The sequence below is a fragment of the Lygodium microphyllum genome, chromosome 20 (genome assembly GCF_053477565.2).
Source record: "Lygodium microphyllum isolate KBCC chromosome 20, Lygodium_microphyllum_v1.1.10, whole genome shotgun sequence".
NCBI lineage: Eukaryota > Viridiplantae > Streptophyta > Polypodiopsida > Schizaeales > Lygodiaceae > Lygodium > Lygodium microphyllum.
The window spans coordinates 95,596,340-95,620,404 of NC_141154.1; positions in this window are offsets into that span (position 1 = coordinate 95,596,340).

Here is a 24,065-nt window from a genome sequence, read left to right on the forward strand (position 1 = left end):
ACCTCAAATCGATAAACACTACAAGGATTTGAGCTAGTAGCGACGCCGATTAGCGACAGCGGATAGCGGCGTCTGTATTGGCGTTGCTATTTGCATCGCTAATAGCGTCACTATTAGCGACGCAAATAGCGACGGGCTGCAGGGAAAAAATACGGCTGAAACCGAGTGCGGTTTTCATTTCGCGTTTGCTCCATTGTGAGTTTTGAGAGCGAGAGCGAGGGAGAGAGCGACCGTCGTGAGAGAAGGAGAGGAAGAAGACTTGCCGCCGCCGCCGCCATTGTTCGTGAAGGAGAGGAGGAGCCTTCATCGCAAAGAGGAGCCGCCCCACGCTCGCCATATCTCATCGATGAGTCTCCCTCTCTCTTTCTTTTGCTTGTTCAAGGTTTAAATCACTCTCTTTTGCTTGTTTAGGAGAGGAAATGAAAGAGAAAGAGAGAGAGAGGGAGAGAGAGGGAGAGAAAGAGAAAGAGAGGGAGAGGGAGGGAGAGGGAAAGTGCATTCTCTCTCTCCCTCTCCCTTTTGCTTGTTTAATGTTTAAATCACTGTCTTTTTTGCTTGTTTAGGAGAGGAAACGAGAGAGTAAGAGAGAAAGAGAGGGAGAGGGAGAGGGAGAGGGAGAGAGAAAGAGAAAGAGAAAGAGAAAGAGAGGGAGAGGGAGAGGGAGGGGGAGGAAATGAGAGAGGGAGAGAAAGAGAAAGAGAGGGAGAGGGAGGGAGAGTGCATTCTCTCTCTCCCTCTCCCTTTTGCTTGTTTAATGTTTAAATCACTTTTTTTTTTGCTTGTTTAGGAGAGGAAATGAGAGAGAAAGAGAGGGAGAGAAAGAGAGGGAGAGGGAGAGGGAGGGGAAGGAAATGAGAGAGGGAGAGAAAGAGAAAGAGAGGGAGAGTGCATTGTCTCTCTCTCCCTCTCCCTTTTGCTTGTTTAATGTTTAAATCACTTTATTTTTTACTTGTTTAGGAAATGAGAGAGAAAGAGAGATAGAGAGGGAGAGAAAGAGAGGGAGAGGGAGAGAGAGGGGAAGGAAATGAGAGAGAAAGAGAGAAAGAGAGAGAGAAAGAGAGGGAGAGGGTGAGGGTGAGGGAGAGGGAGAGGGAGGGAGAGTGCATTCTCTCTCTCACTCTCCCTCTTGCTTGTTTAATGTTTGAATCACTTTCTTTTTTGCTTGTTTAGGAGAGGAAATGAGAGAGAAAGAGAGAAAGAGAGGAAGAGGGAGAGAGAGGGAGAGAAAGAGAGGGAGAGGGAGGGGAAGGAAATTTAAGATAATAGACTTATCGATAATGGTATGCAATGTGCTTTGCCATGGGCCACGTACATTGGTGACTCTTTAAGATGGCTTAAAATTGGTCATGTCCTTCATAATGTCCAAGTAGGGGATCTAATTGTGATATGCATAATTCATTGTTTTTGTATTAACTTTATAGGCATAACAAATTAGAAATCATGCCAACTAGTCAACGGAAGGACTAAAAGAAAATGATACCCTAGCTAATGGTCATTACGGTACTTCATCAAAATGAACCCAAAAGTATTGTTATAGAAGAAGAATCCCTTAAATTGAGTATAGGATATTTTCTCTCAGGTCTTATGACTATGAGTAGAATTGATTGAAATAAATTTTATTACTATAGTTGATAAATTTCATAGATGACATTAATTTTAATACGCGATCCTAGGACAAAAAAACCACATTTCTAAGATGCTTTTTGTTGAGACTGATTTATTATTAGACTAAGAGATCTTCGATGATGCTCAAAATGGATTACTTATACTCAAAGCCCTCTAGTGTAGGTTTTTACAATAACGAATAATTATCTACCGGGACAAACAAATCCTTGAGCATGATACAAGGCCAAGATATAACATCGAAAAATCTCTCAACTACTATGTAACTTGACATACATCTCCATAAAGCTATGGTCAACTTGACGTACATCTCCATAAATCTCTCAACTACTATGTAACTTGACGTACAATGCAAGATTTATGGTCAACTTGCAACTTGACGTACATCTCCATAAAGCTATCCATTTAAGCCTCCTTTGCTGTAATGTAGATAAGATGGAAAACGAAGAAGGTCTTATTGTTCAAGACCATGAGACGTATCTTAATCAGCGTGTCCCATGTCCTTGCTCTCAATGCAAGTTGGCAATTAGACGAAAACGTCGATTGTCTATAGAACACGTACGACGATTTGGCGAGTTTCAATTTGAGATCATTGATCAGGCGATTGCGGATTTTCAGCAAACGGTAATTTGAAGTTAATATTAATCATGCATTGTACTCGCAAGCTAATTGAAAACCATACACAATAAGATTAGGTCTTGTTGACAAATTTTCTATCCAGGGGGGTGATATCTCGACCCAAGGGGGAGTGCACCCTTTGCGGCCAATTAGAAGAGTTCGTGGATGTGCGATGCATGGATTGCAGGAGCCAATCCACCACTCGCAAGGCTCATCTATACCGTCAATGCCAGAGGAGACAGACAACCTTCTCGACCTACCTACAATCTTGGAGCCTGAGATGGAGGCAATAATCGATGCATTGATTCCCTTGGATGTTGAGACATCTGACCCGCTTAGAGAGGAAGCATCCATACCATTATATGATGGGTGCCGAGTATCTCGGTTGAAGACATTGCTTGCACTCTTAAGTGTGCAAGCAAAATACGGTTGAAGCGATACGAGTGTGACTGAGTTATTCAGGTATCTTGCACATAGGCTTCATTGATTTTTTTTTTTACAGTATTATTGCAAACATTTGTGCTTTTTCAAGGTGTTTTATGATTTTTTTCAAGTTATTGAAATATAATGTATTACCACCTGCAAATACCATGCCTGAGTCTCGTGATGATGCACGACATGTTTTACGGAAGCTTGGCATGGACTACAATAACATCCATGCATGTATCAACGACTGCATACTATTTCGAGATGAATACGAGACTATGGAGACATGTCCAAAGTGTGGTGCTCACATGTATCGACAGGACTTGCAAGAGCAAACAATCCCTCAAAAAGTTCTCAGACACTTTCCGCTCATCCCCCGCATAAACCACATGTTACTCCGGGATTGGGAGAGTGCTCAGGTGAGCAGACCTCCATTCTCGCTGGTAATATCTATATTTTATTTCATTCAATCAAGTATTCACTAGGTCGTGGCTCGCCTTACAGGTCTGGTTACCTCAGGTTATCATGCATGTCCATTGTGTGGGCCACAGTTAGACTCCCGAAGGTCACGAACCATGAAGAAGATGGTATATCAAGGACACGCCTCTTTCTTGCCGGAGGATCATGAACTCAAGGAAGGTTTTCTTGGACGACCTCTAGCACATATGAACGCTGCAAGCTGGTATGAGTTGAAAATGGTAAACCCGGAATCACATCCAAATGGAATGCGACGGTTCTCAGTTTTCTATGAGTTGCCATATTGGACCCACTTACAGGTCAACCACTTGTTGGATCCCATGCATATTTTCAAGAATGTGGGCAGCTTGCCATGGGACCACATCACAGGAAAGAGAGACACTATAGGGTCACGAATGGATTTGAAGGAGGTAGGTAAGATGGAGGCACTTTGGCCGCAGTCGAGTGCTGAAGGGGGAGTGCAGCTTCCTCGCGCTCCTTGGGTTTTGTCTACCAAAGAAGAGCGCATTGTGAAGCAAGTAATCAAGTCTATCTGCACTCCGACGGGTATGATGCGTTCTCTCAGTCCGCATTTTCTAAAGATGACCAATTGTCTGGGCTAAAATCCCATGATTGGCATAAGATATGTCAGGTTTGTGAACAGAATGGATTGTAATTAGCGTGGGCATTTTGCAATTTGAAAAGTGGCCATTATTCACAATGCTTTCTCATTTGTGGCAGTTTGTCCTACCGATCGCGATCGCAGGATGCCTTACTCCAGAAATTCGTGGGGCCATTTACAAGTTGTCGACTTTGGTGCAATGGATCTCACAGAAAGAGATTAAGAAGTCCTCTATTGAATCCACAAGGCGGGGAGTAGTTGAGACGGTCTGTCTCTTTGAGAAATACCTGCCCACTAGCATGCTCACGATACAAGTTCACCTTCTTGTGCATCTTGTGGACGAAGTGGAGATTGCTGGACCTGTCCATACGCGATGGATGTTCTTCCTGTAGCGCTTCATGAAAACCCTGAAAGGCTTTGTGCGACAACGAGCTCATCCAGAAGGTAGCATGGCGGAAGGTTGGTTGGTGTCAGAGGCGTTAGGGCATATCTCACAATGGCTACCAACGGTGGAACCAGACAATGAAATGCTATGGACGCTGAAGGACGATGATAGACTGACTGGAGATGTGGTGGTTGGAAATGGGGTAGAAAAAAGAATGGATGCCTCAATGGAAGAGAATGTGAATCGCTTTTGTATGTTGCACCATGCCTCCATGGAGACGTGGCTCGCCAAGTACCAGATTGCAAGGCAAGATCGAGAGGAAGCGTAAGCTGAATTCCGACGCAGTACACGTCACCGACCGATTCGATATCCCGAAGACATGGAGGAGATGCCGCGGTTTATGTCAACACGATGGTTGCATGGAGCCTTGACCGCAGCATCCAGCGAAGAGACAGAGGTCTCAATGGAGGAGTGGGAGTTCTCGAGGGGATGTAGTCCAAAGGTGATGAGGGGTTTAGAATGTGTCGTATCTAAATTTGCTTGCTACATCTAATTTGAGTGTTTCAAATGTGTAGTACAAAATATATAATGCAGCGTGGTCGCACGGATGGCATTTTTGCGTGGAGCGTATTGACAAAATGCGCTCCACAATGGACTATGGTGTCATGGCAAGGTTTGAGCAAGAGAGCCGGCGACAAGCAATGGATTCGAACACGGTTGTGGATGAGATGGAGTATTTTGGGAACTTGCGAAGTATTATTACGGTGGATTACCGTAGCTTCTCCATGATACTATTCAATGTGTAGTGGTTCAAAGTGGTACTTGGAGGAGCTGCAGCAACAGTTCGACGAGGTCCATCTGGATTTCTCGAAATAGATTCCAAAAAAAAATGGACGGATTTGCGCGACAACTTTGTGTTGCCGGCCCATTGTGAACAGGTGCAAAGAGTCATTTGCTTGCTAATTGTAATACGACATGGCTTATGTCACAATGGTTTGAACTCGCTTTGTATGTGTTTGTGAACAGGTAATCTTCTATCCAAACCCCCCAACAACCTCGATGGTGGTATGTTATACCTTCAACTCCTCGAAGTGCGAGAGTATATGATCAAAGCGATGTTCCAGGCATAGATGAAGAAAATATGTAAATAGAGGGGTCGATATTACAAGGGGTGGAGGCCACCGCAAGTTTGGAGCTCGCATTGGCTAACAATGATGGAAATACAGAAGTCCAAGAATTTTTTGAGAACGAGACAGACTCATTCTTTTATGGTGACATGTCTATTGACCTTCCAGTGTATGCAGAGTTGTGTCAGGAGATTAACATGGGACCATAGAATACTTCATTCTTGGAGAATTTTATTACTCAATTCGTTGTTTAGATCTTCCATAAAGGTACATAAGATATACATTTTAAGAGGGATTTTTCAAAAATGATTTATATTACTGTGCTTTGTATAGTTTAAATTGATTATTCTAACACCATTTTCTATCTATGCAGGTGACATTTTCAGGATGAGTCAAGGGATGAGCAATGAGGAGTTTCAAGACATGATGACACGCATGTCTCCAGATCAGCTCGCGAGATTCAGAGAGATGGCAGACCAGGAGCTGTCTCGTTCTTCGTCAGGGCACTCTGCTAGATCTACTTCAGCGCGATCAAAAGCTTCAGCTTCGAGCAGACGATCTCGACGCTCACGACTTGGGCCAGAGGGAGGGACTGCATCGGGATCAGGGGGTGCTGCTGTGGAGACACGGACGTGGTGTCTTCGTCTCGTCGTTCAGTTGGAGTTGCGTCACCTCCAGGATTTGTCAAACCTGTGGGGACGTCTACTCCAGTTACTCCGGCTTTTGCGCAGCCATCAGCAAGGTGGCACCCCTTTTGGTGGCACCCCCTTTAGTGGCACCCCTTTGAGTGGCACTCCGAGAGAGGGTACCCCCGTCGGTACACCGGATGTACAGGGGTCTCCTGGATATGCCTAGGAGCTTGGACGCAGATGGGAGAGGACCCATCTTAGGCAGACTCCTAGGGGTTATGGATGCGTAGTTGATAGTAGGTCAGGAGCCATCATCATGAATGATGAGGGGAGGAGGGTAATGGCTCGCATGAGGGAGTTGTTCCAACAAGTTTTTCGGCACAATGTCCTGGATCATTGGGAGAACATACCGGAGGGGAGCAAGGACTACATAGTAGCATCCTTGCACGAGGAGTTTCCGGTGCCAGTCGCAGTAGATAGATTCTCTATGGGCTGGATGATGGATTACATGCGTGCATACATGTCACATAGACGATCCGACGCACGCAAGGCAATCAAGAGTGGGGCTGCAAAGCCTGAGTAGTTAGATGCAGACAACTGGCACCGACTGAGGGAGGAGGCTACAGATTCGCTAGGATGTTGGAGTCAGCAGCGGGAGACGGCGAGGGCATGACTCAAGGCCGGAGTGGTGCATCATCTTGGGAGTGGCGGCCACAGGACATATTTGGAGGAGTTTGTAAGTTTCTCTTTTATTTTGCTTATTTGTTTTTTTGAAATATTCTTTGTACTAACAATCATGTTTCTAACAGTTAGCATTTTTTTTTCTTTATAGCACTCCATTACAAATAGCGATCTGCAAGGCCTTGAGACTCGATATGCAGAGAGGCACTCTCTCAATGCATTGATCAACCGATTGTATAGACGCGGTGGCCTTGTAAGTCACTCATCTTTCTTGTTCGTAGTTACCATGAGATATTTGAACGCATAATTGTATGGTGGATTGATATGTTGTTTCTTTTTCTGCAGAATCCGTTCGATGCTCCTTTGTGGCGGGACGAGCTTTCGGGGGACGAGGATTTGTAGCTCGCCCTTGGATCCTTGGAGCTTACACACCTTTAGTTTTTAGTCGCCTGATCTATGTAGACATTTTCTATGTATTAGTGATATCCTTTCATGATTGTACCAATCACATTTTATGCGATCATGTATTTATTTCATGTATCAGTTTTATGATTTCTGTATACATTCTTTTTGTTTGCAAGCGCTTTGTATGCAGTAGTGCAGAAACTATTTTGTATGGCTCTCATACAGCACACAGTGCTATATGTGGCAGGGCAGCAAGCAAATTTTTTTTTCCCTGTTATCGTCACTATTTACGTCGCAAATTTACTGCTCACGTCGCTATTGGCCTCGCTATGAGTGTCGCAAATTTACTGATTGCGTCGCTATATGCGTCGTAAATGCGACGCATATAGCGAAGCAAATAGCGACGCATATAGCGACGTTTCTATGGCGTCGTCAATAACGATGCTTTTTGCGACGACGGGGGCAAATTTTGTTGTTTATATTTTCGTCACTTTAAACGTTGGTATAAGGTCTATATCTTGTAGTGAAAGTTTAGGTTTGAAAAGTCAATTGACACATAGATAACAAATCATGTGGAAGTAATCTCGAAATTACCTTCTAGAGTTAACCAAGTTGATATAAACTTAAAAATACCTAGGCTGCGAAATATTCGTTGGGAATGAGTTAAATTCCAAGAAACATCTATACCTTAAATACTTGTCCACATTCCCTAAATGTAGGGTTAGTAAATTGTAATCATAAAAGGAACTAGGGTTTGTCCCTGAGATTCTTACAAAAAATAAAGCTAGGAAACCCTAGGTCTAACAACGTCAGCTTAAAGAACCTGAAACGGATTGTTTCGTGACTCCATTATTGCATAGTACGATGCGGGACTTGCGCATCAAGTACAGAGTCATATGGTCTTATGATTGAATCACAAGAAGGAAGGCCAAATTCTCGCAACAAGGATGGCGGATCCTTACGCAAGTTATCTTGCAAGAGGATGTATACTTTGATATCCTTCTTGAGCAAGGAAGATTAATTGGAGATTAAAGACCAGAAATTGAAGTACCCAATGAACTTTAAGGTTTGACTAAGTTGGATTAATAGGGTTCGCCCTAACCCAGAATATAGGGGATCTTGCCAGGTTGCAAGTCATCCCAGATCGAGTGCTGATGCATTCGAAAGGAAGGATTCATTCCTTAGCAGTTTGCCAACAAAAAAATGATCAATGAAAATGTGTGTGCTTGCTACAGTTTTTGGAGCACTGTTTGGCTTTGTTTAACCAATGAATTAAAAGATAAATGAATATCTATACTTCAGGTTGAAGGCCTGAAGGGAGAGGCAGCTTCAGTTACCCCCCGACTGCCTGCCTGACCCTAACCAAGGGGGTTGTTGACTGCGCCGGGAATGTGGACCAAACCCGCCGCGAGAGGTCTCTCCGTTGAGTGCTACTTGGAGCAGGAGGACCCTTGGGTGCCAGGGGGGCTCCGATCGTAAATCCTTCATCTTCCGGGTCTTGCACAAGAGGCTAACGTGACTTGGGATTGGATCTCGAGGCCCAAATTCTAGTCTACGGGCGAAAACTTGGAATAGTGATCCCTGTGGATTTCTGGATAGCCTTCGGGCGGATTGTGGATAAGCCTACGGGCGGAACTCTTTGTATTTCAAAGATAAATATGATGACCTGTTAGTAAAGAACTTGTCTGATATTGTTTTTTCTATGTCAAGTGATAAGATTACGTGAAGGAACTAGTGCTTAACGAGTTAATTAAAGAAGTTGGTTGTTACATGTCCAACTAATGTGTTAGATAAGTAAATAACTAAAACAACCCGAGGAAAGTACGGAGGATGGGCCATAGGTCCGTCCTACGGATGGGTGGTCCCGGTTGGCCAGGAACTTTTCTCAAAACACGAGGAACAACAGGATGAGCTTCAAAGGACACGAACAACAAAAGCGTTGACCTAGAGTTATGACTTAACCCGATTTATGCTATTTTAGGGGAACGGAATGGGACTATGCCTTATGGCAGAGAGGTTGAGCTTTGCATCCCTCTCATTTCCCATTCTCCTTGAACCAAGTGCAACGTGAATTCGCTTCGGACCTGGCGTTTCTCCGTAAAGTAGTTCGCTTGGGTCCGACGCTAGTTGTTGTTAGGAAATGACCAATTAGGAAAACCCTAATCTAGGTTGATCCTAAGTGGGAATGGCCGGAATACTTCCGCTACGTGGCAGACACGGAAAGCCCTAGATTGCAAACCCCGTAACATTCCATGGGAGTGCCGGGCGGAGCTTTCTAGACATCCTTTCCGATGGACTGCTAAGACGTGTCCTGGATGATACTAGTGGACACGTTACAATATTTTTCATATTTTGGATATTATTTCTTGTAAATATCCAAAAGATATAGACAACTTCTAGAATAGGATGACTTTTTTTTAAAACAAGTGGCTTTCAACAAATTTTGGGTGATTTTATGCAAAAAGAAGGATTGGCGAAATCGTGTGAGACACGATCACAGTTTATAGGCATCAACCAAACTCTGAACTGGGAGAACAAGGAGTGATCTGGGAGTATTATGAGTAGGTATCCTGGTATTTTACCTTCCTTTCAGAGTCAACGAAAGCATCAAATTGGTAGTCTAAGCAACAGAGAAAAAGGTATTGTTTGATGCACGTTTTTGGTCTACAAGGGATTTATCTTCTCAAGATGCAAAAATAAATTGGCAGGCTTTACCTCTATGAGTATTCTTCTACATCTTCTATTTCTTTGAATCCCTTCTCTTTCATCAATTGCTCTCCCTGAATCTCCCTTCACCGTACTGTCTCTTACCCCCGTGGTAGACTTTCGACCCCAAACGCTCCAACAGTGGTGAACCCAACGTGAAAGTCAGCAACAAGTGTGTAAAGATGGGGGCTTCTGCAGGTTCAAGTGGTGGTGATGCTTTACAATACATGATTTCTTTGCTGCAACAACAACAATAGCAGTAATTGTTGTTACAATAGTAGATGCAAAGCAAAAAGAATTGTTTCCTTATCTATGAATGCATTGCCATGTAGCGGGACAGGAATTGTAGCAGTTTAAGGGTCAAAATGTTTCAGCCTTCATCTGGTTGTATGAAGAAAAGATGTTTTTTCCTAGGGTACTACAATATGCATGGAGTCGATATTTCTCCCATTTGTCCATGCATGCATTGCATGATCTGATTACTGAGTTACATATAAGAGATGTTGATTGGGCAACTTTTAAGAAAGCTTTGAGGGAATAGTTTTTCTTGGAAGATGCATGCTTGGTAACTAAAAAGACATTTAGACAATGGATTGAAAAGCTCAATAAAGGGTTGGCTGCCACAGCTTTGCTCTATGAATTCGAAAGTTGGTATACGTAGTTAGATGCCGATGAGTAGCAATCATTGGAGAGACAGAAAATTGAATTGTTTGTGAAGGTTGCAGATCCTGTCTTGCAGGAGAAGCTGATTGATTGTTCAGAAGATACTTCTTCTGAAACAGGGATAAAATTAAATTGGGCTGATGTAACTAAGGCAATGCATATATTGGTAAAGAGAGAGTGGACGAAATTAAGATGGGGTACATGCACCACACCTGCCAGTGCTTTGAAGAATGGGGCTCAAATTGTAGCCAAAGTGCCTATAGCAATGGCAGAATAGCCGGCTATACTTGATGGTTCGGCTCTTAAAGGTGATGATGTGGATGAATTAATCAAGGGCATTGTGTGATTTGAGGATGAATTTGACTAAAATCAATGCAAAAGATGAAAAATTGGATGTCAAGATAAAAGAGAAGGACCAGGTAGCAACCCAAAGGCCATATGCATTTGGTGTGATAGTTTACAGCATGAAAAGTAAGACTCTATAGCCTACTGTGAAGTAAAAACGAAAAGGTTAGTCTTTTGGAAAGATGGCAAAATACATGCAATAGAAACTCGTCTTCCAATAGAGCCAAATTTTGGAAATTGTGGCATGAAGAAGAGGTTGGAAGAGATGGTAGTAAGGACACCATTTGTTGCCATAGATGCAAACATATAGGTTGAGAATTGAAAGGACTAAAGAAGCTCGTAAAGGAGGCATGGCTGAAGCAAAATCTCGTGTTTGGATGCAAGGATTACATTGCATGGAAAAATGCAAAACAACAAAGTCTGAACTGGCTGATGCAAGTTAGAGTATACGAGGGATAACAGGATGGAATGCACAAGTGGATTCATTTTCAACCTATGCTTATATGGCTGAGATTCATAATCAAGAAGCTCTTGTGGAAGAAAAGAGAAGAAGAGATGAGGACACTGTCGGTCCTTCCTCTTTAGGCCCATCTAAACACATAACATGAAGTAAAATGGAGTAGTAGAAAGAGGTTGAAAAAGCCATACCTAAGCATGTTATGGAGGATGCATCTCAAGAGAAGAAATAAAAAGGGAAGAAAAGGGGTGAGCAGCCCGGTCATAGGTTAGAATTGGATCTTGAGATTGCGACAAACCTTAAAAAGGTCTTGGAAGATCATATACTTGGCAGTAGAGTGAAATTTACACTTGGCAAAATTCTTGGAATTATGAAGAGTGAATTTCATGATGCAATCATTGATATACTGAAATGAAAGATTCTGCATTTTTCTCATGTGGTTGAAAGTTTATATCAGCTCTTGAGAAAATGGAAAAAGTTTTGGTGGGGTAAATTACATACGAAGGTAGTTCAAAAGTTAAACAGCTTATTGCTTTTAGTCCCAACACTAAAGACAACAAATTATGAGAATGGGCAGCCTATTATTCTCACCATAGATACAAGCCCAATTGGCATTGATTGGGTAGTGGGTCAAGATGATGATGATGGGAATAGGTATGCCATTCGGTTTGGAGAAAAGGTCCTCAATGAATGGCAACTGTGGTATTCTCAAGTCAAAAGAGAGCTTTGGGTGTAGTGATAGCCCTTAAGTGTGATAGGGAGTATTTTATTGGAGCTCATGTAGTGGTAGAGACTGATTGTCTACCTCTATTGGGCGTGATAGTAAATTTCTCAACTTTTAATACTACCATGTTATGGTGGATTACATATAAGCCACTTAACCTTGATTTTCAGCATATTGCAGGTAGAGAAAACCCCGTGGCTGATATGCTTTCATGAGCAAGATATGAAGATAAAGAGGAGCTGATGGAAGATGAAGAGGACGATGTGATAGGTGCTAAAAATGACTTTATGATAGGAAATGAGTGTATAGTTGTTGTTACTACATGTACAAATCTAAAAACAGCAAGTACAGCTGTCATAACAACAAACACACATGTACAACTATTGTAACGAGGATTTCATCACTAAGAAAAGAGCTTATAGCCATGGAAAAGAGATGGGCAGTAGAGAGAAAGCATCATCAGTGTTATGCTTCACTGAGAACACAATTTTTGGAAGAGTTGTATGAGGATGATTGGCTAAAAATAGGCCAATATCTCAGCCTCATGACAAAGAAGGTTGAGTGATCTGAAGCCGAATTCAAAAGGATTAAAAGAAAAGCTTATGGTTTTTTTTTTGAAAGATAGATATTTATAGAAGCATGCAAAGAAAAAGAGAGGAGCTCCAATACGTGTGTTGGGAGATAGGGCTTCTCAACAACAAGTGATGCAAGAGTTTCATGAAAGCTTATGGGCTGGGCATAGAGGAGTTTGGGGCACATTTTCCAAGATCAAAGAGAAGTATTGATGGTAAAACATGTATAAAGATGAGGAGCATTATATGGAATCATGCAGTGTCTCTGTCAGATGTATTCCACAGTAAAGCATAGGGATGGGTTGTAATCGACTTATCCATTGTCTATGCATTACAAATGGGTAGTTGATTTGGTTACTATGCCTACAGGTTTATGGAATATGAGATCTTATACTTTCATAAGAAGACTTGGCAAATCAAGTGGAAGGTCAAGCTCTTAGTACAAAGACTACTCAAGCAGTTTGCACGTTCTTATTGGAAGAAGTCTTTTGTAGGTATGGTTGTGTTGGTAAAGTGGTGTTGCTGATAAAGGAGAATTGGATGCAAATGAGGCTAGTGACTTCTTTTCATGATTGGGTATCAAGCTGGCTTTAACTTTAGCTTATGATCCTAAAGCAAATGGCAAAAGTGAAAGGGGTCATTAGCCTATCATTAAGGCATTAGCAAAGTCATGCAAGGATATGATGAAAGAGTGGCCAAGAATGTTACCCTTTGCATTGTGAGTTGATAGGACCACTCATAGTGCACTTATAGGGTATATGCCTGTTGAATTAATATATGGACAACAGCCAATCATGCCTATTGAGGAGACTATTGCTACTTGGAGTGTTCTACCATGGGAAGAGGGTTTGAATAGAGAAGGGTTGTTAGTCCTATCCATTAGACAATTAGAAAGAAGGCATGAAGACATTAAGACAATCATAAAAAATATGAAGACTACAAGGATCAAGAAAAAGAAGAGGTTCGACAAGTTATACAAACTTTGACCACGAGGTATACAGGAAGGGGACTGGGTGCTAGTTTATGACATCAGCTTGGAAAATCAACATAGTGCCAATCGAAAGATGGCAAAGCTGTAGTTTGGTCGATATGTGGTAAGGTTTGTTTTTGACAATGCTATCTATGCATTAAATGAGATGAATGGGACAGCTCTAAGGATTCCAATGGCTGGAAAATATATCAAGTACTTTAAACGTAGGGAGTCTTTAGCATATGAGTTGAAAGAGTTGGATACTGAGCATGAACATGAGAATAGAAAACATGGATCTTGAACATAGTTTAGCTATGGAGGCTTGAACTCGTAAGCAAGAGACATGAAGAAGACTGATAACTAGACACAGACTTTTACTCAAGTGAATTAGGTTCCAATAATATAGATTAGCTTGGACTCATAAACACAATCTTGAGTGGATAGAGTTACAGACTCTAAGTACAAAGTACAATAGCATTCATTTTAAAAAAGTGAACCAAGTACATGCTTTTATAGCTTTCCAACTTATCCACTATCCTCACTGTGCATATGGGATTCAAGGCAGCTCTTCCTAGAGCATATATCATTTGTCTATTTCTCAACACAAGTTAAGAGAGGGTGGATATCATGCCACTACAGACACAATGTGAAAAACTCTAAAGTGCATCGTCATTTGGCTTTCTTATTGATCTAGAGAGTCAATGCCATATTAGTTATTATTGTTAGTGTCAATAGTGTGGATGGTTCAAAAATACTAGATTTTTAGACAAGTTTAGCCTTTTTTTATATTTTGGATATTATTGCTTGTAAACATCCAAAAGTTATAGACAACTCGTAGAATAGGATGACATGCTCAAAAAAAAGCAAGTGGCTTTTAGCCATTTTTGGGGGATTTTATACAAAAAGAAGGATTGGCAAAATTGTGTGACATGCAATCGCAGTTTAGAGGTAGCAAATAGCACTCTGAATTGGGAGAAGGAGTGTGATTTGGGAGTATTCTAACCAAGTGTCCTAGTATTTTACCCCCTTATGGAGCCAATGGAAGCATCATATTGGCCGTCTGAGCAGCAGAGAAGAAGCTACTATTTGATGCATGTTTTTGGTCTACAAGGGATTTATCTTCTCACGATGGAGAAATAGATTGACTGGCTTCACCTCTATAAGTATTTTTCTACATCTTCTATTTCTTCAAATCACTTCTCTTTCATCAATTGCTCTCCCTGAATCTCCCTTCACCCTACTGTCTCTTATCCCCATGGTAGACTTTCAACCCCAAACACTCTAACAACATTAATAAAGATTCAATCAATACAAGTTATTTTTAACTTATTTATTAGCTTGCTCAATAAATCCAACCATGGTAGCTTGAAATTGTGCAAGGATATCTAGACACCTATTCTCTATAGCCTCTTATCGAAGTGAGGTCTCCTTGAGATAATCAAGAAGTGCTCAACCAGTTTCGGCCATGTTAGCCAAAGAATCTTCACATTTAGGAGTGGTATAATGAGATGAAGACAAAGATTGTTAAACTTTGCTTTGGTTTGCCTAAGAGTCTCCCTCAATAGTTGTCTCCTCCCCCATAGCACCCAAATCATGGTTAGAGGTGGTAGATACTGCATGGGAGACACAACTAATGGATACCCTATTATGGTAGTATTCATCCACCACATCATACCACTTGCAAGTGAAATGCTTGTCATGTCCAGACACTAAATTATGAGCCTTATCAATCATGTATTGACCTAACACTGCAACCCACTTTTTTCGACATGCCTCAATGTGTTTGTCAAAGTCATGGCAAGTAGAGGACAATTTGTTCACTACTTTGGCCCAAAGGTTCACACCTTGTTTTTGGGGGTTTCCAAATTCCTCATTCATGTTGCCTCGAACATGAATGACTTGGTCGATCCAACAATCTTTTCACTTGCATTTCCCCTTGGTGTCATTGTCAAAGTCATGGCAAGTAGAGGACAATTTGTTCACTACTTTGGCCCAAAGGTTCACACCTTGTTTTTGGGGGTTTCCAAATTCCTCATTCACGTTGCCTCGAACATGAATGACTTGGTCGATCCAACAATCTTTTCACTTGCATTTCCGCTTGGTGTCATTGTCATCAATATTGATGAGGTCCAGTACATCTTACTTCTTTGTGGTATGTTGCTTCTTTGATGATGAAGCACATTATGATACTTCATTATTGAGCTCTAGGGCCTTCCTCTTTGAAGGTTTGGCATGGGGTTTGGAGGGTTGAGAAGCCATTGGGTTTGGACTAGGGCCATTCTCCATGGCTTGTGAAGTAGATAAAAATGCTTGCGAAGAAGGACTCCATGGTTCAGGAGGTGCTTGAGGAGAAGGGCTTGGTGGTTTAGGAGCCGTGTGTGTGTGTGTGTGTGTGGGAGGGGGGGGGGGGGGGGGGTTCTAAAGAAGAAGAAGAAGGTAGGTGAGGGGGATGTTAACATGGTGGTGAAGCCATTGGGGGGGCATGGAGAAAGGAGAGGTTGAGAAGCAATAGTAAGTGGATTGAGAGAACAATAGCATTCTGTTCACCATCAACATGGGAATCAGATTGGTATTTGTCCATATTACCTGAAAAAAAAGAAAAAAGGTAGCCAGTTAGCAAAGAGACAGAGAAATATCTACTTATGTGCTTTGATATATGGGCTTGAAAAGTAAATGTACCTTCATGTTACATGTGCAACTACGCTTGTACTTATGAACATAAGAATATAATTTCAAAAAGATAAAGAAAAAAAATTAACATGCTTTGGAAATGACACATGTATGGTGGCGCGCTTTACCTTCAAGTGGCTAACGTCGAGCTTTGTACACGCCAGGGCCAACTTCAAGAGAAAGAAGAAGAAATGTGTGACAAAAAAGGAAAGGGTTTCTTTTATAGTGCTACAAAGAATGTTAGAAATGGAGAGTATGTCAAACGTTAAAGCTAGTTTGTTTTTTTAATGTTGGGACTAACATTTCTCTCAATCGTTAAAAATCAAGCCATTTAGCTAAATAAAATCAAATCATTTATTAGTTAATAGACTGGCAAATGCTGGCGTGTCAGATTAGCAACATTTGGGCGTTTGGAAGAAATGGATATGATTTCGGGCGTGACATGGACACGCGACAGCTTCCATGTCATTTGAACTCGGCCTACCACATGGCACCTATTGGTTGGATGGGAGACAGTAGCACACAATCTGAGCCGGGCCTGAGAGAGGCATCCTGTTCTACGGCGTGTTGTCCAACACACCACTATCACGCGTGCGGCGTGAGTCGTCTCTCTCTCTCTCTCTCTATAAAAGCAAGGTGGGCCACTCATGTGTAATACGCACATACACATAGCACCCTAGCAAGAGCATTTAAGAATAAAACTATTTGAGATCTATAGGTAGGTTCAAAATTATTCTATTGGTTTGAAGCCATGGCCAAAATATATGCGTGTGCAGACACGAGAGAGAGAGAGAGAGAGAACTCTACTACAAGAGTAGGTTGGGCCGCCCATATTGACGTGTGTGCAAGACACAAAGGAGAGAGGGGGGGGAGGGAGAGAGCTTTGCTGTTGTTGCAGAAGCAAGTGTGTGCAATAAATAGAGAGGGGGGGGGGGGGGGGGCATCACCTTGGAAGAAAGCATTTAAGAATAGAACTTTTGGGGAGAAATTTGAATTTAGTATCTATGGCTAGGTCCGAAATGATTATAGTGGCTCGAAGCCACACCCAAAATAAAGTAGTGTAGATTTTAGCTATAGAAAGTTAGCCTATGACATGATCACTACAAGCCACAAATTGAGCTTCTAAAAAATATTTGGATATGTAGATTGAACCTACACAACAATTAAGAAGAAAAAAGTAACACCACCATAGAGTACACCTATAATCTAAAGCACTACTACTAACATCCGCAAGCACATACACTAACTTGAAAGCACTCTAATAAGATAGCATACAATAGTATGACTAATGACCTTCACAATTCTGATGCTTTGGCATGTACATATTTGACTCTAGCATGTGTTAGACAATGTAGTGATGGACTTGACCGAGGATACACTTGAATCTAGATACATATAACTAGGGCACATATTGTGCACTTAAGAAAGTTTAGTCTTTGTTAAACTACATAGATCGAGTTTCACAATATCTAAATTATACTTGACCTAGGATACACTTGAATCTAGATACATATAACTAGGGCACATATTGTGCACTTAAAAAATATTATTCTTTGTTAGACTACATAGATTGAGTTTCACAATATCTAAATTATACGTGTAAAAACCTATAATCAAATGAATTATGAATCTAGTTGCATGCACAAGTTGGCATCCTCTTAATAAATTTGACTAGGCGCTCCGCGCCTAGACTCGCCCCGGCGCTTCGCACCAGGGCGGGCACGATTTTGGCGGGGGGTGGGACGTGTGGCACCCGCCCTTGCGTTCTCTTTCTTTTTTGTGGGGGAGGTGAGGGGCTACCACATGGCACCCGCCCCCCACCTCTCCTTAACTAATAGTATAGATTCTTGAAGGACCAAATGATGCATCAGTTGCCTTACATTCAGATATTGTACAAAGCAACATTTTTTCTAGCCTAAGTCTTAGTGGCTTTAATTATTTCCCATCCAAAGATAGTACATGTTGCATTATTTTTTCTATGTGTTATTGTAATCAATGATTTTAGCTAATAAATAAAATTTTTCAAAATTGGGATATACCTCAATGAGGCCACCCACATCTCTTCCTCTTTACATCTACCATTGAAGAATATTTCCATGCCTTCAATGGCAATCGATTTGGTTTCAATAGAAAAAAAAAAGCTTTCATCTTAGTGGTTGTATTGATGATTGAAGTATTACCATTGCCAAATGTTACCATTTTGTACATATTCATGTATGTAACCCTCATCGCTATGCATAATCATTTTTAAATAAAAAGACCCCTAAAGTAACTTTACATGAAATACATTTATAAACCCCTCCGATTTTTTTATAAATAAAAGTCAACAAAATAAAAATACCCTTTCTTTTGAACTCATGTGGTACATTACATGTTCTATAAAGTGCACCCATGGGGCAAGGGAAGGAGGTGTGTGTGTATGTGTTTATAGGCAATGACTATTGTCATTCACTTGCTATCTCCATCCATCCTTGACCACAAGAAGGTTGTGGCCACAATAAGAAGATATGATGCATATGCATGATCTTATGGAAAAAACACTTCATCCACTTTCATGACACTGTGTGAGGTAGGCACCTAATATAGTGATATTCTTAAGTGGTGTTTGCAACCCTTGTCACATTTTATCTTTTCACAACACTTCGGAAAGATAGCATGGTGAACATACTTAGGATGTGTAAATACTCAGAGTGGTGAAACAAACTTAGGATATGTAAATACTATGAGAAAATTGAATCAAATGATGGTGACATGTGGTGGTAAGAAAGTACCTGCAAGTAGAGAACATTGCTTTCATGTTTTCTATTTCTTTTCTATGATTCCAACATGTTTTATTTCTTGACTAGGTTTTGTCATGGCCTTGTCATCCCTAAGGGGCTGGCAAATTAGCATTAATGAATCATGCGATGTTGACAATTGTAGACGTGAACTTGTAGTTTTCAAAGCATCATATGGCACGTATTAGTTGAGTTGTTGCTTAAGAGTGATTTCATGTGTTAGCCTTTTAGTAGGGTGCTAATAAGTACAACTAAAAATAGTTAAAAGTATCACTATTTGTTATGTGAGATTTTAATTTGTTGGGTCTTTCTCCCATATTTCACCATTATGGGTCAAACTTTGCGCATCGATGAATTAGTCCCCCACATCCATAGCATAGCCGAGTTAGTGGGATCATGGTGTGATTTTTGCATAAGAGCACTTTCCCATAGCCCCTTTTTCCAACGGCCTAATGCATTGTGCCTTCATGTATGATGTTCCCACCCAGCAAACGATCAAGAAAGGACCGCGGGAAACTCCCCTAATTGGTAGGATCATGGTGTGTGTTGCATGGGATAACGGGTCCATGATAAGATGGCGCTTGCAATACTCAGGTCGTCCATATCGGATGCTTATTTCAAACTTCAAAGAGGGAAATTGGATTCCATGTTTGTACCAGGATCACAATCACGAAAGCATTACCATGTCAGAGTCGCTTGTACATATACAATTGCCATTTCAGCGTAGCATGTTGCTTAGATTCGAAACGTGCCGTCGTTTTGATTGCCCAGGGCATATGGCTTTTTTCAAAAGGGGCCCGGGGGAGCATGAGGATTCAAAGCACTCTTTGGAAAAACGTACGGGACGCGACGACTTGTAATAGTGATAATTAGACTCGAAGTGCGTGCGCGCTGACCGAGGGTAACACCCGCACCAGAGCAGGGCGGCGAAACAGATAAAGAGGAGGGAGCTGAGGGAGGCTGAGGCACTGGGCAACTCTCGTCAAGCACGCCTGCGGCGTCTCTGCTTTGCTCTCGGGCCTGCTCTCTTAACATTCGCGCTCTCTCTCTCTCTCTCTCTCTCTCTGCCGAACGTGCAGTCAGAGGAATAAGCTGCTGTGAAAACTTATATCACGATGACGAATATGATGTCGACGGGATGCAGCAGAATTGCCCGTATGTCGATGATGATGGTGCTCGCGGTGCTCCTGGCGGGCATCACTGCGGAGGCGGCCGGGGCGCGGGGCTACAAGCACAGTACCAGTTACACGAGGTCAACGCCCAGCGCCAAGGATGATGTCGATCAGTCCAGGCACGACAGATACGTGCCGGTCGTGCCCGTCGGGGAGGGGCTGCGATACCAGACCACGGTGTACTTCCACGACACGGTCAACTCGACGGATTTCGTGATTGTGCCGGGGGTGCCCGGCACAGCCAACTTCAGCACCAGCACGGCGCCCTTCGGCCTCGTCTTCTGCGTGGACGACCCGGTGACCCTCTCCGCCTCCTCGTCCGCCCAGGACGTGGTGGGTACTCTCATGGGCACCTTCACTTGTATCACCTTCGACGGCCTGTCCTACCACAGCACCTTCACCCTCCTCTTCGACGAGTCCGACCTGTTCCCCTTCGCGGGCACCCTCTCCGTGGAGGGGCTGCTGCAGGGCGACCCCGCTGTGGCCCCCATCCCGGCCGCCGTCGTGGGCGGCAGCGGCAGCTTCTTCATGGCGCAGGGCACCGCCTCCATCATCCCCGTCGACATCTCCACCTTCTCCCAGACCTTCCAGATCGACCTCGACCTCTACCTCCCCACCCTATCCGCCGCTCTCAATTAGGGTGACTAAGAATCTCTCTTTCCTAGCCCTAATGAGTATTTGGTAACTAATCCGGCGGCGGCCTGTTAGCCCCTGCAATGCTTGGTTGATTAACGATACCGGCTCCCTCTGACTCCACATCGCCTCGGCCTTTACCTGCTTTAACCTCACTAATAAGGTTTCTGTCACGCATCGAGACCCCTTCCCTTGATTGGAACATCTCGCTTGGAATTGCATAATTTGTAAAAAAATTTCAATTATCGAATTGTTCACTGCAGTCTGCAGGCTACTATATCTTATAAGTTGCATCAAAGAAGGAAATGAAAGGGATAGAACACACATCTATTACACTCTCTTAAAATCTTCGTTTGTTTCGGTCTTAACGGGAAAAAGGATTTATTCGCATGCAAGAGCCAAGTATTAGTAGCATCAAAAGCTACACGGCCAACTTATGTCCAACTTGTACACTCAACAAGTTGTGAAAATATGGGTACATCAGTCTATGCTTCCTGCCAATAAGACGTAACACGTGTTGATCAATCAATAATCGTCACGCTCGGATGTGAATCCAAACGTGACCTTCAAGAGCCAATGTGCCATCATTTAATGTATCCAAGCCAAAGCTGTCAGCACATACCTTTGATTACCAAAACCATGTCGCTTATGTCCTACCTTCCTAGCCTCTAGTAACCCATGATGTAGGTTATTACAAAGTTTCATGTTTCGCAATGCTTCTATGTTGGTAAACACCTTTTGTAGCCAACTACATAGCAAATGTACTGTTGTGTTCCCATGCATTCATGTTGTGTTATGGCTACAAGTGTACTCTCAATGCATGGGAGTCATATGGCCACCAAGGCCATTAATGTACCTTCATTACAATAGGCTAGTCTAGGCATAGTCAATGTTTAGTACGCAGCTTAGGCTTAGTTTATCCTATGCTAGCGTCAATCTAGCATAAGTGTAGCCTAGCGTAAATGAGGTGTAGACCTCGCGAGTCTAGACATAGCCTAGACTAATTTAGCATAAGGCTATTCTAAGCCTAACATATCCTAAGTCTAGCCTACTTTTCAACCTATGCTTAGCCTAACCTAACCTAAGCCTAATAATGTATAGCTAGAGATTTTGTATGTCTTAGGCTAGGCTAAGGCATAAGCTTGACAATCACTAGTAACAATTGAAACTCAAAAATTTAGAAACTATGTTCATTTTTTTGGTACCACAAAAGCTATGCGAGGTGTAAGCTAAGCTAGATATGGACTAGGGTAGGCTATGCTAGGTATAAGCTAGAGCTAGGCATGGGCTAGGCTGAGCTACACCACACCTCTAGCCTTATGCATGCTTAGCCTAGTGTGAGTGTACACCTAATTGTAGCCTTAGGCTACATGGAGCTTAACTTAGCCCTAGCCCTAACCTATAACTAGGCCTAAGCTAGTCTAAGGCTAAGCATATATAGCTATGGCTAGGTTTAGGACTTATTCAAGCTAAAGCATAGGCTAGGCTAGGTATTGTCTATGCTAGGCTTATACATGGGTTACATGTGGTTTGGTAGCATTGTGTAAGCTTGCAATTAATAGTGCACTTGTCTCAAAGGTTATTACTAATAAGTACATCAGCTTTGAGAATCTATAGATAACCATTGAAGATGTTGTACCTTAAAGTTTAAGTAATTGCTTAGTAAAAACAAGGTTTGCAGTAGTACTACCTTGGTAGCTTAATTGGTTACCTTGTATATATAGATGGAGCAACAATTCATTCTTTACATGGGTAGTGGAAGCTATACTTTTTGGGATAACCCTTTTGGGTGTAACTTATGGATGGTAGTATAGTGTGACACATGAAATGCGAGGACTAGGTTTCATTAACATTGTACACCATGTGTACCCCTCATAGGAAAATCCTCATGATTGTCCATGACATGTGCTTCTAGGAAAGTCAACTCCATGTGCAATACCAATATATCAGCATTCTGCTCCATTCATGATGCTCCTTTTCCAACACATACACTTGTACAATGTTGATTTTACATGAGCAATGTTCCAAAGTCAAGTTGACTTTACTTTTGTGAAACCATTTCAGTTAGCCTTGTCAATTCATAAGGACTTGATTTTGCATTCAAAACTTACGTGTCACTAAATAAGATCATCAAAATGGTTTTTAAGGTATTATGCTTAAAGAAGCAAATAAATGAAACTAGCACAAATAAGAACCTATAAATAAAAAATGGAAAGTAATTTGTATAGATAAAAGGAAACACATCTCTAAATCTATTTGCTTATGTACAAAAAAGAATGAACGAACACATGTTGATCTATATCGTAGGTACTTTGAGATCAAATTAGTTCTAAAAGCTATGCCTACTAACATTGAAAAATGATGTGCAAAAGCAACGCATAATAAAAATAAGACTTTATGTACAATACAAACTATCCATCATAAATGAAATGCAAGACATGTCTATTGCAAGGAAGGAAACAATCATAACATATTACTAAATTTTACCCAAATGCTTTTAGTGTCATCATATTGAATATCTAGGAAGAAGCACAAACACCAAGATGGAGAACTAAAACCAAAAAGAAGAATACAGAATAGTTAGATCTAAATATGAGTACCAACCTATAGAACTTGTCTCAAATCTTAATTTGTGCTTTTAACATACACACGCACATGTGTTCTTTAAGTATGTTTATGCATGAGCTCTCAAATAGGGAAAATATGCCCATCAAATGCCATAAACAATATAGAATGTGTTAAGCTGATTCGAGCTTGTCAAGTGCATGTTTAAAGTAAAATGCACTTGTTGGAATGAAGGAGCACTTTCCACATGTTGTGTTACTAATGCCAAATAATTTCTTTGATAGCTCTGTGTGTGTGTGTGTGTGTGTGTGCATGTGCATGTGCGTGTGCGTGTGCATGTGCGTGTGTGTGTGCGTGTGCGTGTGCGTGTGCGCGTGCATGTGCGCGCGCAATGGTCCAATGCAAAGATATAACTCATCTTTAGCAAAGTTTTCTAAGATAATAAGTATGAGGTAGAACTCATATCTTGCCAAACTCATTTCTATTGCATAAGGTTCACTATAGTGTTGCTATCAGCGTGATTTAGAGTTGTGGACCACACTTATTTACACTAAAGAATCACAACTATAGACCTCACACACACACACACACACACACAATAATCTCCCTTCTCTCTTCTCACATCTATACACCTACATGTATTTTTGCGTACCTTTCCTCTAATGCTCCTTATTCAAAATACAAACTAATAAATGCACAATGTATTACCAATTCAAGTACATCATCATACGTATGCACTCTACCTGAAATCTCACATCCAAATGCAAATGTTCTATCACTACAATCACATGGACAACATTGATTGCATCCATTAGGGTGCCTTGTAGTTTCTTGAAGGT